Raw genomic sequence first — 17617 nt, 5'->3', positions numbered from 1 at the left:
CACCATTGGATCTAATTTTGGAGGATCCAATTTTGCCACCCTCTGTCTTCAGTTCTTCACCAATTCCATATGAAGATTACCTTCTGTTATTCCCTGCCATCAGTCCTCCACAAAGGCTAGGTTTGGAAGAGGAACCGGGTCATGTGACATCTGTGACCTGCAGAAAGAGGACAAAGGGCGGTGATGCTGAAGAGGAGCCCCCTGGCAAGAAGAGTAGGCACAGTGTTGCTGAAGAGTATCCCATTCTGTCATCCCCTGTCATCGGTCCCTCACAGTACATATTGCCCGAGGATCCTTTTCTGTCACCCACTGTCTTTAGTCCCTCACCATTGGATCCAATTTTTGAGGATCTAATTTTGCCAGCCTGTGTCTTCAGTCCTTCACCTACATTGGCATTTGAGGATCCCATTCTGTCTTTCCCTGTTCTTGGTCTCTCACCATCAGCACATGGCAATGATTCAAGTTTGTCATCCCCTGAAGACTGTATCTGGGTGGAGTCTGAAGAGGACATAGAAGAGGAACCAATACCATCAACAGCTGGGATTGGACCAGACGGAATTAGAGTAAGAGAGAGTTTCAGACAAGCGTGGTTTAGACCTCACTACGACTTGTCAAGTGACTCTGATTAGATTGGGATCTTGAAAAACTGAAGACCTACCTGAGAAGTCCCATTGGTATATCATCATTTCTCTGTTGTTTTTGTTAAAGCCAATGGCTTTCTAGCAGGACCGAGGATGCCTTAGGTAGCGACTTGCGCCGGGGCTTTTCTTTATCCCGCTGCTAGATTTTAGATGTTAAGGATACTAGCAGGACCGAGGATGCCTTAGGTAGCGACTTGCGCCGGGGCTTTTCTTTATCCCGCTGCTGGATTTTAGATGTTAAGGATTCTAGCAGGACCGAGGATGCCTTAGGTAGCGACTTGCGCCGGGGCTTTTCTTTATCCCGCTGCTAGATTTTTTTATTTTAGATGTTAAGGATTCTAGCAGGACAGGCAATGCTGACTTTTTTGCTGTTAATCAATTAATGACTAAATGCTGGAGGAGGCTAATTTAAATTTATGACAAACAAGACCATATTGCTGAACAAAAAACACTAAAAGGAGTCGGACATGGCTGGTGCGTAAAAGATAAATCCTAAAAGGAATGAGACAATGATTAATACTAAATCTAAAACAATCTTACTGGGTAAAAATCAAACCTCAAAACGATTAAGACAACGCGGCTCGGGACACTAGAATCAATACAATTGAGACATCACTGCTGCAAATTAAACTCTTTAAAATTTAAATAACGTTTCTGACACTTCTAATTTTTAAGACATGAAAAAACACAAATGGAGACACAATATAATCGGTTATAATCGGTATAAACGGATTGAAACAGCAGTTTTAAAGTTATAACCATTCTGGTCTGGACATTATAAAATCCACACGGAATGACGCGAATTTACGTATGAAATAACAACGGCAGCGACAGTAAAAACGGAAGTCAATTCAAATGTTCAAAGATGTCAAGAGGAAGAGAGAAATAGGCAGGACCTTTGGATCCCGGATATGAACCGTTGATCCACGGATCAATCATTTGGTGGCTGGATTCCTAAACCTTCAAGTCCACATGTTAAAATGTCGTTGAGCAAAACATTTAAACTCGGTGATAATGGTTTTAAAGGTTGGTAATGCTGCTGGGTGTCAAAAATAAAATCTCTTAGGACCGAGAAGAGACAACGCTTTGCGGGACAAATTCATCTCTCTAAGGACGAAGACAACGCTTCTGTGGACAAATGAAATCTTTCAAATAATGAGGAATTTTAATCTTTTAGGACTAATATGATGTCATTGTGGACAAATTAAAATGTAGAGGAATTAAAACAACACGCGGAGTACAAATTAAAATCTTTAAGGATAAAAGAAAAAGACAGAGATAAATATTTGGTTAAGGCTTGGTCCAGTGACTTGGACCACCATAGACATATTCTGAGGACCACCAGGAGCTGCAGTCACCTTTCAGGTTAAGGCAAAAGTAAGTATCAGTCCCAGACAGAGCAGCTGGCAGTGAGACTGCTTCTTCCAAGATTCTCTCTGTGCTTCTGTCTCTGTTTTCCTCTCTACTCTCCCATGTTTCAGGGTGTAGTAGCGGTGCTTCCCCACACGGTGCTCTCTAATATAGTTAATTGTTCTCACCTGTTCCTCCACTAATCCACTCTCCCAGTTCTACTCTTTCAGGTTTTAGCTGCTCATCGCTGGATTCTTTCATCGTTGTCCATGTGGTTCCTGCTTGTAAGTTTTTGCATTCAACAACACATAATACTGCTGGCCTCCTGCTGGCATTGGCGACCATCAGCTTTAATAAATAACTATAGAAAGAAATTCACTATTAGTAGAAAGTGTTCCTCCATATAGAGTTAAAATTTACATTAAGTGAGGAAAGTTTGCCTGATAATATTTTGTATTAGAGACCAAATGAAAGCAGCAAGTCAATAAAAATTTGGAAGACAGAATTTATGATTGAGGGATTTAATTAAGAGCTTTTATCCAGAGGGAAAGTAGAGAACAGGATCGGAGGGAAGGAAATAGAGAGGATGTGGAGTAAAGATAAACTATTAATCTCATAAAACAAATAGTTTATGTGGCCATATTCATGTGTTACAACACACAAAGATCCCAAAAAGAGAATAGACTTTAAAAAATACTGACACTAGTTTCTGATCCCAGGTCCAGACTGCTCAGATCTCTGATGTTCTGATCATCCCAGGTTGGATCTCCTGAGCCTGGAATCCTCCACCTTCAGCACCACCAGTCAGGTGGAGGAAGATAAGAGAACCCAGTTGGTCGAAAAAAGTAAGAACATTTCTATCTACAAAACATAACGAAACATTTCAGATGGAGCTGCGCAGAGTTGAGCTGAAAGTTAGAAACCGGTTCTGTTTGCTGTCCGTGATTATTTTCCTTTTTAACTCTTTTGTCTTTTCTTTTTTTTTTCATTTCTCCGTCAACTCATGTCACATGACTTGAGTTGACCAACAATTAAAGCAGAAGACCTGCTCCACCTGCTGTTCTACTGGTTGGAAGAGATTGTGGAAAAGGTGAGGACATGATGATGACTTGATCAGAAAGTCTCCTTCAGTCATCTGTTATTTAGACTGAATGTGTGTTGATTCTCCAGCATCAGCGAGACAAGACAAGACTGGACCAATCAGGAGAGAGAAGACACAGAGGACTGAGGAGACGCAGAAAATCCTGCTGGAAATCCAGAGAAGATGTTTCCTGATGCATCAGGGGGACAGCTGAGGACGGGACACAGCATAAAGAGACAGAGATCATGTGAAGCAGGTCCTTCAATAACAAACCAAGCATTGCCACAGAATCTTATGTTGAAAATTCACCTGTTTATGAGTCAGACACTGAATAATAAAGAATTTTAGAAACATTATAGCCAGCGCTGGTTTCTGATCCTGGATTCAGATTGTGCAGATCAATAATGTCTCTGATCATCCCAGGTTGGATCTCCTGAACCTGGAATCCTCCACCTTCAACACCACCAGTCAGGAGGAAGATAAGAGAACCCAGTGGACAAAAAAAGTAAGAACATTTACTTTTACACAACCAAAAGCTTTCAATATGCATGAAGTTGAGGTTGATGCTCAAATCTGATTCCTACTTTTTGCTGTACTTTCTCCTCACTGACCCTTTTGCCTTGTCTGATTTTTTTCATTGAGTCCTTTCATAACAGCAGAGCTTTGATGAGCTTTGTGCTGATGGAAGGAGGATCAGGAATAGAGCAGAGGACCTGCTGATCTACTGGTTCTAGTAGATTTTATAAATGGTGAGGTCATGATTATGACTTGATCAGAAAGTCTGATTCAGTCATCTGTTATTTCGACAGAAATTAAGGAATGCGTGTCTGATCATGTGTTGGTTCACTAGCATGACTGAGACAAGTCAACATCACTGGACCAATGAGGAGAGAGAAGACACAGAGGACTGAGGAGACGCAGGAAATCCTGCTGGGAATCCAGAGAAGTTTCCTGTTGCATCAGGGGGACAGCTGAGGACGAGACGCAGAATAAAGAGACGGAGATCATGTGAAGTAGGTCCTTCAATAACAAACTAACATTTGCCAACTATGTTAATTTAGTTACTGTTTTGTTGCAGTTAAAACAAGCGAATGTAGGGTAAGAATCGACAGTAGCCAGCAGACAAATAATTATCCAGTTAGTGAATCTCCAGTTAGTGGATTTGCAATATTACCTGTGCTAAACAAGAAACAAGATTAGAGATATTAATGTTTATGTGTGACTGTAAAACATCAATTTAATATCATGTTCTTTTTAGCATCATTAAAGTGATGGTTATTCTGAATGTTTTCTAGATTCAAGGATGGCCTTTCAACCCTGGATGTCATTTTTGCTTCGGAGCTTCATGCTTCTGTGTTCAGGCCCTTTATGTGCACAAGGGTGGAAAAGCTGACATCAGAAATGTTAGAGGAAATCTTTGAAGTTCAGCTCAGCAAAAAGGACATCACCAGACGACAAGAAGAAACCAGACTGCAAGGATTCTCCTTGAGACAGACCAAACCTCGCTTTCCTGTTCAAACACTGTCAAGATACCAAAGCCCAAAACAAATGATCAATTCCAAAAAAAACATGGACTTTGGGATAAAAACTCTTTGGACTTTATTAAGTTCAAATACAGAATCACAAAACATAAATGTGGATGTTGGCCTGTGAAGGCAGATGTTAACTTGTGAAACCTGCTCTGTTCAACTGTCACTACCAACTGTTATGACTATTGTTGAAAACTGTTGTAATGCTTCATTGTATTTACATGTAAATATTAGAAATGAAAATTTTTATGTCATCAAAAATTGTTGCAATAAAAAGTGACATACTATTAACACATGGCTGATTTTTGTTTTTGTTTTATTTTGACAAATTATTTTTGAAAGCTGCCAAACAGGCAACAAATTAACCAGATGTCAATGAAATAAATAAGAAAAACAACAAAAACAACCTTGTTAGGTAAGTGGTACATGACATCCGGTTTACCAGTGAGACTGTTGAACAGGTCTGATGGTATTTGTAGTCCATCTTTCCTTTCATCAATGTCACATTGCAGCAAACCCATGAACACAAACCGCACTAGACACATCTGCTCATAACTGCCACTAAAGACGTGTCTTTGCTTCAGATCATCCAGAACTGGGACTAACAACAAAGCAAAATTATAACAAATGAAGGAAAATTTCAGCAGGAAAGACAAACAGTCTAGAATGGCATCATTGGTTTCCATAAAATTGATACTTTCTTTAATTTGCTCTTCACCTTGTGCCAAGAACTGCACATTTTACCCACATGAAAAACAGAACACTTGAACTGTCCTAGGATGTTGACCACAGAAGTCACAAAACATGGAACATGGTCACCTTAAAAAAAAAAAAAAGATACAGTTGAAACAGATATTTATACACCAAGAGAAAGATACAAACATCTCTCTCTGTGTCTGTTTAGATATATTCACATCCATCTATATGCCTGGTACGGCATGACCTCAGGTCATCTCCTCTCTCGACCAGAGTCAGAGAGCGTTAGGGCAGTGGTCAAGACTAGATGAGAGGAGTAGAGCTTGTGAGTTTTAGGTCTGGTTCACAAGGCACGATTTAAGGATTGTCGGACGATTTTCCAAACTTCTGTGACCACAGAGCCGATAAAAGTCCAACAGGTTCGATCGGTTCGTGTGTCCAGCCACACGGCAGGAGCAACACACCACCACACGAACCGATTCCAGTCACCAACATCCCGATTCCAGGAAAAAAATCCAGTAAAACTCCCAACATATCAATCAATCAATCAATCAATCAATCAATCAAATTTTATTTGTGTAGCACATTTCAGCAGCAAGGCATTTCAAAGTGCTTTACATCATTACAAACACAGAAACACAATGCAACATAGAATCAAAAACAAAGCATTAAGTCAAGTTCCATCAATAAATTTGTAATTGATTACATTTCAAATACAATTCTAAACAGGTGGGTTTTTAGTTGAGATTTAAAAGAAGTCAGTGTTTCAGCTGTTTTACAGTTTTCTGGAAGTTTGTTCCAAATTTGTGGTGCATAGATGCTGAAAGCTGCTTCTCCTCGTTTGGTTCTGGTTCTGGGGATGCAGAGCAGACCAGAACCAGAAGACCTGAGAGGTCTGGAAGGTTGATACAATAAAAGCAGATCTTTAATGTATTGTGGTGCTAAGCCGTTCAGTGATTTATAAACTAACAACAGTATTTTAAAGTCTATTCTTTGAGCTACAGGGAGCCAGTGGAGGGACTTTAAAACTGGTGTTATGTGCTCTATCTTCCTGGTTTTAGTGAGAACGCGAGCAGCAGCGTTCTGGATCAGCTGCTATCATACATGAATTTAGAATAATCAAACACGGATGACGATGTAGAAGCAGCAGTGTTAGTTTGTGACCTCATTTTAAGGATAAAAGACATAACAAAAGAAAAGGCGTTTGATAAAAGATGGCGGGAGCAGCCGCTCTATTTGCTGCACTATAACTTGGAGGTGAGTTATGTTTTTTTGTAGTTAACATTTTTAACTGAATAAACATAACCACATATAATAAACATATATAAAAATGACCTTTACATATAGTAATAAACATTTCCACATATCACCTCCGATGTCCACCGGACTCTCAGTTGCCATGTCAACTGTTTTTGATTCCCCTCCGTTCTTACATCACCGAGCTTTCTGATTGGCTACCTGTCACATTCAACAGGCTGCCATAATCGGGCCACGACATTATTGAATATGTCCGATTTTACATCGGCAGAGAGAAGTTTTCCAATTTGAAGGACCGAAACTGAAATAGTTAAGAATGAAAGCAGAACTAGAATATCGCACCAGTAATGTGAGTTTTAAAGATTTGACTGTGGACTCAAACTGGTTGGCCAGTAGGTGGCAGCATAGACACCTCGATACTTGTATTATATCTCTCACGCAGCAGCGCGTGCGTTCGTCACTGATAGTCATGGAAACGACGTTAGCGTTAGCAACCCTATAAATCGCCGTGACCGTCGGAATTCTTCCCCTTTGCGACTGGACTTTTGAAGGAGACGCCTGAAAGAGCCTTAACAGCCCCGGAAGGTTTGAACTTGTTGAGAAAGTCTGCTTAGGCAAAACTCGCTGAAGAAGCACTTTGCTGAAAACGCACTTGCTGACGAAGCCTGCGGTTGAAAAACCTACGAAAGATGGATCCTGGTCAGGACAAGCACCAGCAGGGTGACCACCCGGAAGGTTAATGTCGTTCTTCTACTATTTTTAATAAACGAAAGCAAGTTATTACTAAGAAATTAGTGAGTTGTTTAGTTTATTTTGTGTTTGTGTGTGTTTTTAAAGAAATTCCGACTGCTATATAGAAAAAATATAATTACTTTGCTAGCATAAATCCTTCTTATCTAATGAGCCTTTTTCTTGACTGAAATTCGCTGTAAATGTCACGAATGTTCAACTGTGATGTAGTGATTTAGAAAATATATGTTTTTAGTTAATTATGGTCAAATTAGTTGAATTAATGTTAAGCTTATAATTTGACCGTTATTTTTTGAAAAATGCGTGATAAACAATAAGTTTCCATGGATACGCTAAATGAAATATATTAAATATTTAATTTTATTTTTTAAAATTTCTGTGTTAAGATTACTGAAATTTGTGGATAAATGTCTGTGGTGTTAACACACTAGTGTTTGAATAAAATGTTATGCTGGTTTGAAAAAACAGTTAAATGTCCAATTCTTGGAAAAATAGATGGTTCTTGGTCGTTACTATGTTATTTTTTGAAAAATGCCCTCATAAACATATTTGGTTTCCATGGAAATAACCGGTTTATTAGGACACTGGAAGAGGCTTTACATAATATCAGTAATTGCATTCATGCACACGTTCATGGTGATACGCTAATGGATTGTAGCCACAGCCGTTATATCAGGCCATTGGCCCGTCTGACCAGACCCAGCAGGAAAGGTGGGAGAAGTGTCTTGACCAAGGACTCAAGGACAGAGATGGGCCATTGCAGGGCAAACTCCTACCACTACGTTGTGTGTGTGTGTGTGTGGGTGGGTGTGGGTGGGTGTGTGTGTGTGTGTGTGTGTGTGTGCGCATTAGGCAATGAATCATGTTTAGTCGTAGTGATCATCAGTGAAAGCTGGTTTTCACAAACAAAATAATGATTTCTTTGTGAAAATCAGCTTTGATGACTTTGGTGTCCAGTTCTTGGATGACTGGTTGGTTCTTTGTCCATTTTTTGAAAAATGCCCAAACAAATGTATTTAGTCTCCAAGGATACATTGGTAAAATGACTTCAATAAAAAATTAAAGAAACACTTTTGAAACATGTACCTTCTATAATATCCCTAAATTATTTAGCTCTAATTCTAGAAATGTCACGAATACGTACGGTGATGATCTTATTTTGTTTGAAGACAAAATAAGATTAATCAGATTACTTTTAATCATTTTTAAAATGATTAAAACAGAAAAGCAAAACTAGATTGTTCTTTACCTAATTTTTTTGTACACCCTGACAAACATATTTGTTTTCCATGAATGCACTGATCTGAATACAATAAATAAGCTTATTACTTAAAATATATAAACACATTTTTTTTTCTAATGATAGACTTCAATATGCGCGTTTAGTTTTCCTACATTGGTGAACTGATCTGAAAAGAAGAAAAAACATTTAAATTAAAATAAATTTTGATGACTTTGGTGTTCAATTTAGGAAATTGTGACTCTTTGAAAAACATAGCTTAGGAAGGTATAATTTGCATTTTTGGGATGAAACATATTTGTGAGTTAATTGGATTTTTGTGATTTAAAAATCAGAGCAGATAAACAGTTTTATTTTTGTAGGAGCCCCTTGTTACTGGAAACTCGGGAAAGGCTGTTTATTTAGGTCCCCAGTCCTTAAACTCTGAGTTTTATAGACATACATTTCTGCTGTTGGCAATATGTGGAAGTATGAAGGAATTTATTCATACCGTAGGATTTACTGACTGGTTGTCCGAGTAGCTTTTACTGAGAGTCTGAGAAGTTGTTGAGGTCAAAGGGATTTAATTTGATTAACCACTATTAACATTTTAGTCATTTAAAAATGCTAATGGAGACATATTTTTGAAACCTTTGTAATACTTATAAAATATATATAAAATATTAAAGTTATGTAAGTAACAGTTTAAGTTTAATAGTAATGAATGCATCGTGTATCTTATTTTGGTTATTAAGAAAGATAAAACATATCTGTTCAGCAGCATCAAAGATTTGTGAGTATGGGTTGTTACAGAAGGGTAAACTGAGTAACTTGTTGAAGTGTTTTATTTTATTCACACTAATGGTACAATCTAAGATTAAAGGTGTTTTATTAGCTATTAAAAAGTCCTCAACACAGTCTACAGCTCTTCAATTTATGTTGAGTTTATGATTAGAGATGAACTATCAACAAGTCTAAATTTGATTAGCTGTTGTTAATGATTGATTGGTACCAAAGTTTGTTTCTCAGAGTGGAGGTTATCCATACAATGTTTGATCATTAGTTTTAATGTGTTCTTGTTTTTATGTAAAAATATGTTGTTGTTGATTTTTTTTTGTTGCTGTTTTGTTGTTACTAAAGATTAGTTTATTTATTCTATTTCACATTTCACTCCCCATCAGTTTCTGAAGACAAGGGAGAGGTGTCGCACAGGACTTCACCTCCAATCACGGTGAGTAGTACTACCAGCTCCAGTGAAGACAAGGTTGGTAATAAAAGTACTAGCAGCTCCACTACTAGCAGCTCCAGTACTAGCAGCTCGAGTACTAGTAGGTCCAGTACTAGCAGGTCCAGTGGCAGCGGTACTAGCAGCTCCAGTGGCAGCGGTACTAGCAGCTCCAGTGGCAGCGGTACTAGCAGGTCCAGTGGCAGCAGTACTAGCAGCTCCAGTGGCAGCGGTACTAGCAGCTCCAGTGGCAGCGGTACTAGCAGCTCCAGTGGCAGCAGTACTAGCAGCTCCAGTGGCAGCAGTACTAGCAGCTCCAGTGGCAGCAGTACTAGCAGCTCCAGTGGCTACGGTACTAGCAGCTCCAGTGGCAGGAGTACTAGCAGCTCCAGTGGCTACGGTACTAGCAGCTCCAGTGGCAGCCGTACTAGCAGGTCCAGTGGCAGCCGTACTAGCAGCTCTAGTGGCAGCAGTACTAGTAGCAGCAGCTCTAGTTATAGTTGTACTAGCAGCTCCAGTGAAGACGAGGTTGGTAATGACTGTGCTACCAGCTCCAGTCCGACAGTGGACCGTTCTTACGCTGTGTTAGAGCTGCTTGAGGTTCTCCCTCCAAAATTTAAATACACATGGGACATCGGGATGGCTCAGCAGACTCAAGAGCCCATTTTGCGTCTACAGGACTCCAGACAAATTGGGACCTCTCAACCTTACCAGGTAGGTTTGGAAGAGGATGCAGGTCATGTGATGACTGGCATGAACAGAAAGAGAACAAAAGCCAGTGATGCTGAAGAGGAGTCCCCCACCAAGAAGACTAGGCACAGTGTTGGTGAAGAGGATCCCGTTTTGTCATCCCCTGTCACCAGTCCCTCACAATACATGGCGCATGAGGATCCCGTTTGGTCACATCCTTTCCTCAGTCCCTTATGTATATTGGCACATGAGGATCTTGATTGGTCATCCCCTGAGATCAGCCCCTCACAGTACATAATGCATGAGGATCCTTTTCTGACCTCCACTGTCTTATGTCCCTCACCATTGGATCTAATTTTGGAGGATCCAATTTTGCCACCCTCTGTCTTCAGTTCTTCACCAATTCCATATGAAGATTACCTTCTGTTATTCCCTGCCATCAGTCCTCCACAAAGGCTAGGTTTGGAAGAGGAACCGGGTCATGTGACATCTGTGACCTGCAGAAAGAGGACAAAGGGCGGTGATGCTGAAGAGGAGCCCCCTGGCAAGAAGAGTAGGCACAGTGTTGCTGAAGAGTATCCCATTCTGTCATCCCCTGTCATCGGTCCCTCACAGTACATATTGCCCGAGGATCCTTTTCTGTCACCCACTGTCTTTAGTCCCTCACCATTGGATCCAATTTTTGAGGATCTAATTTTGCCAGCCTGTGTCTTCAGTCCTTCACCTACATTGGCATTTGAGGATCCCATTCTGTCTTTCCCTGTTCTTGGTCTCTCACCATCAGCACATGGCAATGATTCAAGTTTGTCATCCCCTGAAGACTGTATCTGGGTGGAGTCTGAAGAGGACATAGAAGAGGAACCAATACCATCAACAGCTGGGATTGGACCAGACGGAATTAGAGTAAGAGAGAGTTTCAGACAAGCGTGGTTTAGACCTCACTACGACTTGTCAAGTGACTCTGATTAGATTGGGATCTTGAAAAACTGAAGACCTACCTGAGAAGTCCCATTGGTATATCATCATTTCTCTGTTGTTTTTGTTAAAGCCAATGGCTTTCTAGCAGGACCGAGGATGCCTTAGGTAGCGACTTGCGCCGGGGCTTTTCTTTATCCCGCTGCTAGATTTTAGATGTTAAGGATACTAGCAGGACCGAGGATGCCTTAGGTAGCGACTTGCGCCGGGGCTTTTCTTTATCCCGCTGCTGGATTTTAGATGTTAAGGATTCTAGCAGGACCGAGGATGCCTTAGGTAGCGACTTGCGCCGGGGCTTTTCTTTATCCCGCTGCTAGATTTTTTTATTTTAGATGTTAAGGATTCTAGCAGGACAGGCAATGCTGACTTTTTTGCTGTTAATCAATTAATGACTAAATGCTGGAGGAGGCTAATTTAAATTTATGACAAACAAGACCATATTGCTGAACAAAAAACACTAAAAGGAGTCGGACATGGCTGGTGCGTAAAAGATAAATCCTAAAAGGAATGAGACAATGATTAATACTAAATCTAAAACAATCTTACTGGGTAAAAATCAAACCTCAAAACGATTAAGACAACGCGGCTCGGGACACTAGAATCAATACAATTGAGACATCACTGCTGCAAATTAAACTCTTTAAAATTTAAATAACGTTTCTGACACTTCTAATTTTTAAGACATGAAAAAACACAAATGGAGACACAATATAATCGGTTATAATCGGTATAAACGGATTGAAACAGCAGTTTTAAAGTTATAACCATTCTGGTCTGGACATTATAAAATCCACACGGAATGACGCGAATTTACGTATGAAATAACAACGGCAGCGACAGTAAAAACGGAAGTCAATTCAAATGTTCAAAGATGTCAAGAGGAAGAGAGAAATAGGCAGGACCTTTGGATCCCGGATATGAACCGTTGATCCACGGATCAATCATTTGGTGGCTGGATTCCTAAACCTTCAAGTCCACATGTTAAAATGTCGTTGAGCAAAACATTTAAACTCGGTGATAATGGTTTTAAAGGTTGGTAATGCTGCTGGGTGTCAAAAATAAAATCTCTTAGGACCGAGAAGAGACAACGCTTTGCGGGACAAATTCATCTCTCTAAGGACGAAGACAACGCTTCTGTGGACAAATGAAATCTTTCAAATAATGAGGAATTTTAATCTTTTAGGACTAATATGATGTCATTGTGGACAAATTAAAATGTAGAGGAATTAAAACAACACGCGGAGTACAAATTAAAATCTTTAAGGATAAAAGAAAAAGACAGAGATAAATATTTGGTTAAGGCTTGGTCCAGTGACTTGGACCACCATAGACATATTCTGAGGACCACCAGGAGCTGCAGTCACCTTTCAGGTTAAGGCAAAAGTAAGTATCAGTCCCAGACAGAGCAGCTGGCAGTGAGACTGCTTCTTCCAAGATTCTCTCTGTGCTTCTGTCTCTGTTTTCCTCTCTACTCTCCCATGTTTCAGGGTGTAGTAGCGGTGCTTCCCCACACGGTGCTCTCTAATATAGTTAATTGTTCTCACCTGTTCCTCCACTAATCCACTCTCCCAGTTCTACTCTTTCAGGTTTTAGCTGCTCATCGCTGGATTCTTTCATCGTTGTCCATGTGGTTCCTGCTTGTAAGTTTTTGCATTCAACAACACATAATACTGCTGGCCTCCTGCTGGCATTGGCGACCATCAGCTTTAATAAATAACTATAGAAAGAAATTCACTATTAGTAGAAAGTGTTCCTCCATATAGAGTTAAAATTTACATTAAGTGAGGAAAGTTTGCCTGATAATATTTTGTATTAGAGACCAAATGAAAGCAGCAAGTCAATAAAAATTTGGAAGACAGAATTTATGATTGAGGGATTTAATTAAGAGCTTTTATCCAGAGGGAAAGTAGAGAACAGGATCGGAGGGAAGGAAATAGAGAGGATGTGGAGTAAAGATAAACTATTAATCTCATAAAACAAATAGTTTATGTGGCCATATTCATGTGTTACAACACACAAAGATCCCAAAAAGAGAATAGACTTTAAAAAATACTGACACTAGTTTCTGATCCCAGGTCCAGACTGCTCAGATCTCTGATGTTCTGATCATCCCAGGTTGGATCTCCTGAGCCTGGAATCCTCCACCTTCAGCACCACCAGTCAGGTGGAGGAAGATAAGAGAACCCAGTTGGTCGAAAAAAGTAAGAACATTTCTATCTACAAAACATAACGAAACATTTCAGATGGAGCTGCGCAGAGTTGAGCTGAAAGTTAGAAACCGGTTCTGTTTGCTGTCCGTGATTATTTTCCTTTTTAACTCTTTTGTCTTTTCTTTTTTTTTTCATTTCTCCGTCAACTCATGTCACATGACTTGAGTTGACCAACAATTAAAGCAGAAGACCTGCTCCACCTGCTGTTCTACTGGTTGGAAGAGATTGTGGAAAAGGTGAGGACATGATGATGACTTGATCAGAAAGTCTCCTTCAGTCATCTGTTATTTAGACTGAATGTGTGTTGATTCTCCAGCATCAGCGAGACAAGACAAGACTGGACCAATCAGGAGAGAGAAGACACAGAGGACTGAGGAGACGCAGAAAATCCTGCTGGAAATCCAGAGAAGATGTTTCCTGATGCATCAGGGGGACAGCTGAGGACGGGACACAGCATAAAGAGACAGAGATCATGTGAAGCAGGTCCTTCAATAACAAACCAAGCATTGCCACAGAATCTTATGTTGAAAATTCACCTGTTTATGAGTCAGACACTGAATAATAAAGAATTTTAGAAACATTATAGCCAGCGCTGGTTTCTGATCCTGGATTCAGATTGTGCAGATCAATAATGTCTCTGATCATCCCAGGTTGGATCTCCTGAACCTGGAATCCTCCACCTTCAACACCACCAGTCAGGAGGAAGATAAGAGAACCCAGTGGACAAAAAAAGTAAGAACATTTACTTTTACACAACCAAAAGCTTTCAATATGCATGAAGTTGAGGTTGATGCTCAAATCTGATTCCTACTTTTTGCTGTACTTTCTCCTCACTGACCCTTTTGCCTTGTCTGATTTTTTTCATTGAGTCCTTTCATAACAGCAGAGCTTTGATGAGCTTTGTGCTGATGGAAGGAGGATCAGGAATAGAGCAGAGGACCTGCTGATCTACTGGTTCTAGTAGATTTTATAAATGGTGAGGTCATGATTATGACTTGATCAGAAAGTCTGATTCAGTCATCTGTTATTTCGACAGAAATTAAGGAATGCGTGTCTGATCATGTGTTGGTTCACTAGCATGACTGAGACAAGTCAACATCACTGGACCAATGAGGAGAGAGAAGACACAGAGGACTGAGGAGACGCAGGAAATCCTGCTGGGAATCCAGAGAAGTTTCCTGTTGCATCAGGGGGACAGCTGAGGACGAGACGCAGAATAAAGAGACGGAGATCATGTGAAGTAGGTCCTTCAATAACAAACTAACATTTGCCAACTATGTTAATTTAGTTACTGTTTTGTTGCAGTTAAAACAAGCGAATGTAGGGTAAGAATCGACAGTAGCCAGCAGACAAATAATTATCCAGTTAGTGAATCTCCAGTTAGTGGATTTGCAATATTACCTGTGCTAAACAAGAAACAAGATTAGAGATATTAATGTTTATGTGTGACTGTAAAACATCAATTTAATATCATGTTCTTTTTAGCATCATTAAAGTGATGGTTATTCTGAATGTTTTCTAGATTCAAGGATGGCCTTTCAACCCTGGATGTCATTTTTGCTTCGGAGCTTCATGCTTCTGTGTTCAGGCCCTTTATGTGCACAAGGGTGGAAAAGCTGACATCAGAAATGTTAGAGGAAATCTTTGAAGTTCAGCTCAGCAAAAAGGACATCACCAGACGACAAGAAGAAACCAGACTGCAAGGATTCTCCTTGAGACAGACCAAACCTCGCTTTCCTGTTCAAACACTGTCAAGATACCAAAGCCCAAAACAAATGATCAATTCCAAAAAAAACATGGACTTTGGGATAAAAACTCTTTGGACTTTATTAAGTTCAAATACAGAATCACAAAACATAAATGTGGATGTTGGCCTGTGAAGGCAGATGTTAACTTGTGAAACCTGCTCTGTTCAACTGTCACTACCAACTGTTATGACTATTGTTGAAAACTGTTGTAATGCTTCATTGTATTTACATGTAAATATTAGAAATGAAAATTTTTATGTCATCAAAAATTGTTGCAATAAAAAGTGACATACTATTAACACATGGCTGATTTTTGTTTTTGTTTTATTTTGACAAATTATTTTTGAAAGCTGCCAAACAGGCAACAAATTAACCAGATGTCAATGAAATAAATAAGAAAAACAACAAAAACAACCTTGTTAGGTAAGTGGTACATGACATCCGGTTTACCAGTGAGACTGTTGAACAGGTCTGATGGTATTTGTAGTCCATCTTTCCTTTCATCAATGTCACATTGCAGCAAACCCATGAACACAAACCGCACTAGACACATCTGCTCATAACTGCCACTAAAGACGTGTCTTTGCTTCAGATCATCCAGAACTGGGACTAACAACAAAGCAAAATTATAACAAATGAAGGAAAATTTCAGCAGGAAAGACAAACAGTCTAGAATGGCATCATTGGTTTCCATAAAATTGATACTTTCTTTAATTTGCTCTTCACCTTGTGCCAAGAACTGCACATTTTACCCACATGAAAAACAGAACACTTGAACTGTCCTGGATGTTGACCACAGAAGTCACAAAACATGGAACATGGTCACCTTAAAAAAAAAAAAAAGATACAGTTGAAACAGATATTTATACACCAAGAGAAAGATACAAACATCTCTCTCTGTGTCTGTTTAGATATATTCACATCCATCTATATGCCTGGTACGGCATGACCTCAGGTCATCTCCTCTCTCGACCAGAGTCAGAGAGCGTTAGGGCAGTGGTCAAGACTAGATGAGAGGAGTAGAGCTTGTGAGTTTTAGGTCTGGTTCACAAGGCACGATTTAAGGATTGTCGGACGATTTTCCAAACTTCTGTGACCACAGAGCCGATAAAAGTCCAACAGGTTCGATCGGTTCGTGTGTCCAGCCACACGGCAGGAGCAACACACCACCACACGAACCGATTCCAGTCACCAACATCCCGATTCCAGGAAAAAAATCCAGTAAAACTCCCAACATATCAATCAATCAATCAATCAATCAATCAATCAAATTTTATTTGTGTAGCACATTTCAGCAGCAAGGCATTTCAAAGTGCTTTACATCATTACAAACACAGAAACACAATGCAACATAGAATCAAAAACAAAGCATTAAGTCAAGTTCCATCAATAAATTTGTAATTGATTACATTTCAAATACAATTCTAAACAGGTGGGTTTTTAGTTGAGATTTAAAAGAAGTCAGTGTTTCAGCTGTTTTACAGTTTTCTGGAAGTTTGTTCCAAATTTGTGGTGCATAGATGCTGAAAGCTGCTTCTCCTCGTTTGGTTCTGGTTCTGGGGATGCAGAGCAGACCAGAACCAGAAGACCTGAGAGGTCTGGAAGGTTGATACAATAAAAGCAGATCTTTAATGTATTGTGGTGCTAAGCCGTTCAGTGATTTATAAACTAACAACAGTATTTTAAAGTCTATTCTTTGAGCTACAGGGAGCCAGTGGAGGGACTTTAAAACTGGTGTTATGTGCTCTATCTTCCTGGTTTTAGTGAGAACGCGAGCAGCAGCGTTCTGGATCAGCTGCTATCATACATGAATTTAGAATAATCAAACACGGATGACGATGTAGAAGCAGCAGTGTTAGTTTGTGACCTCATTTTAAGGATAAAAGACATAACAAAAGAAAAGGCGTTTGATAAAAGATGGCGGGAGCAGCCGCTCTATTTGCTGCACTATAACTTGGAGGTGAGTTATGTTTTTTTGTAGTTAACATTTTTAACTGAATAAACATAACCACATATAATAAACATATATAAAAATGACCTTTACATATAGTAATAAACATTTCCACATATCACCTCCGATGTCCACCGGACTCTCAGTTGCCATGTCAACTGTTTTTGATTCCCCTCCGTTCTTACATCACCGAGCTTTCTGATTGGCTACCTGTCACATTCAACAGGCTGCCATAATCGGGCCACGACATTATTGAATATGTCCGATTTTACATCGGCAGAGAGAAGTTTTCCAA

At 39.7% G+C, this 17617-nt stretch overlaps 2 long non-coding RNA genes across 2 annotated transcripts; both read left to right on the top strand.

The window, feature by feature from the left end:
* The first annotated feature begins 3705 nt into the window (after window positions 1–3705).
* Window positions 3706–4892, top strand: LOC116719033 (uncharacterized). Its single transcript, XR_004339056.1, has 3 exons — window positions 3706–3821; window positions 3923–4085; window positions 4368–4892. It is a non-coding gene; the product is annotated as an uncharacterized LOC116719033 (long non-coding RNA).
* A 9591-nt stretch (window positions 4893–14483) lies between these two features.
* On the top strand, window positions 14484–15670 carry LOC116719031 (uncharacterized). Its single transcript, XR_004339055.1, has 3 exons — window positions 14484–14599; window positions 14701–14863; window positions 15146–15670. It is a non-coding gene; the product is annotated as an uncharacterized LOC116719031 (long non-coding RNA).
* The last annotated feature ends 1947 nt before the right edge of the window (window positions 15671–17617 follow it).

The sequence above is a fragment of the Xiphophorus hellerii genome, chromosome 4, assembly GCF_003331165.1.
Source record: "Xiphophorus hellerii strain 12219 chromosome 4, Xiphophorus_hellerii-4.1, whole genome shotgun sequence".
NCBI classification, from domain to species: Eukaryota; Metazoa; Chordata; class Actinopteri; order Cyprinodontiformes; family Poeciliidae; genus Xiphophorus; species Xiphophorus hellerii.
The sequence above is the reverse complement of the archived record's forward strand: the minus strand, read 5'-3'. Positions and strand labels throughout refer to the sequence as shown.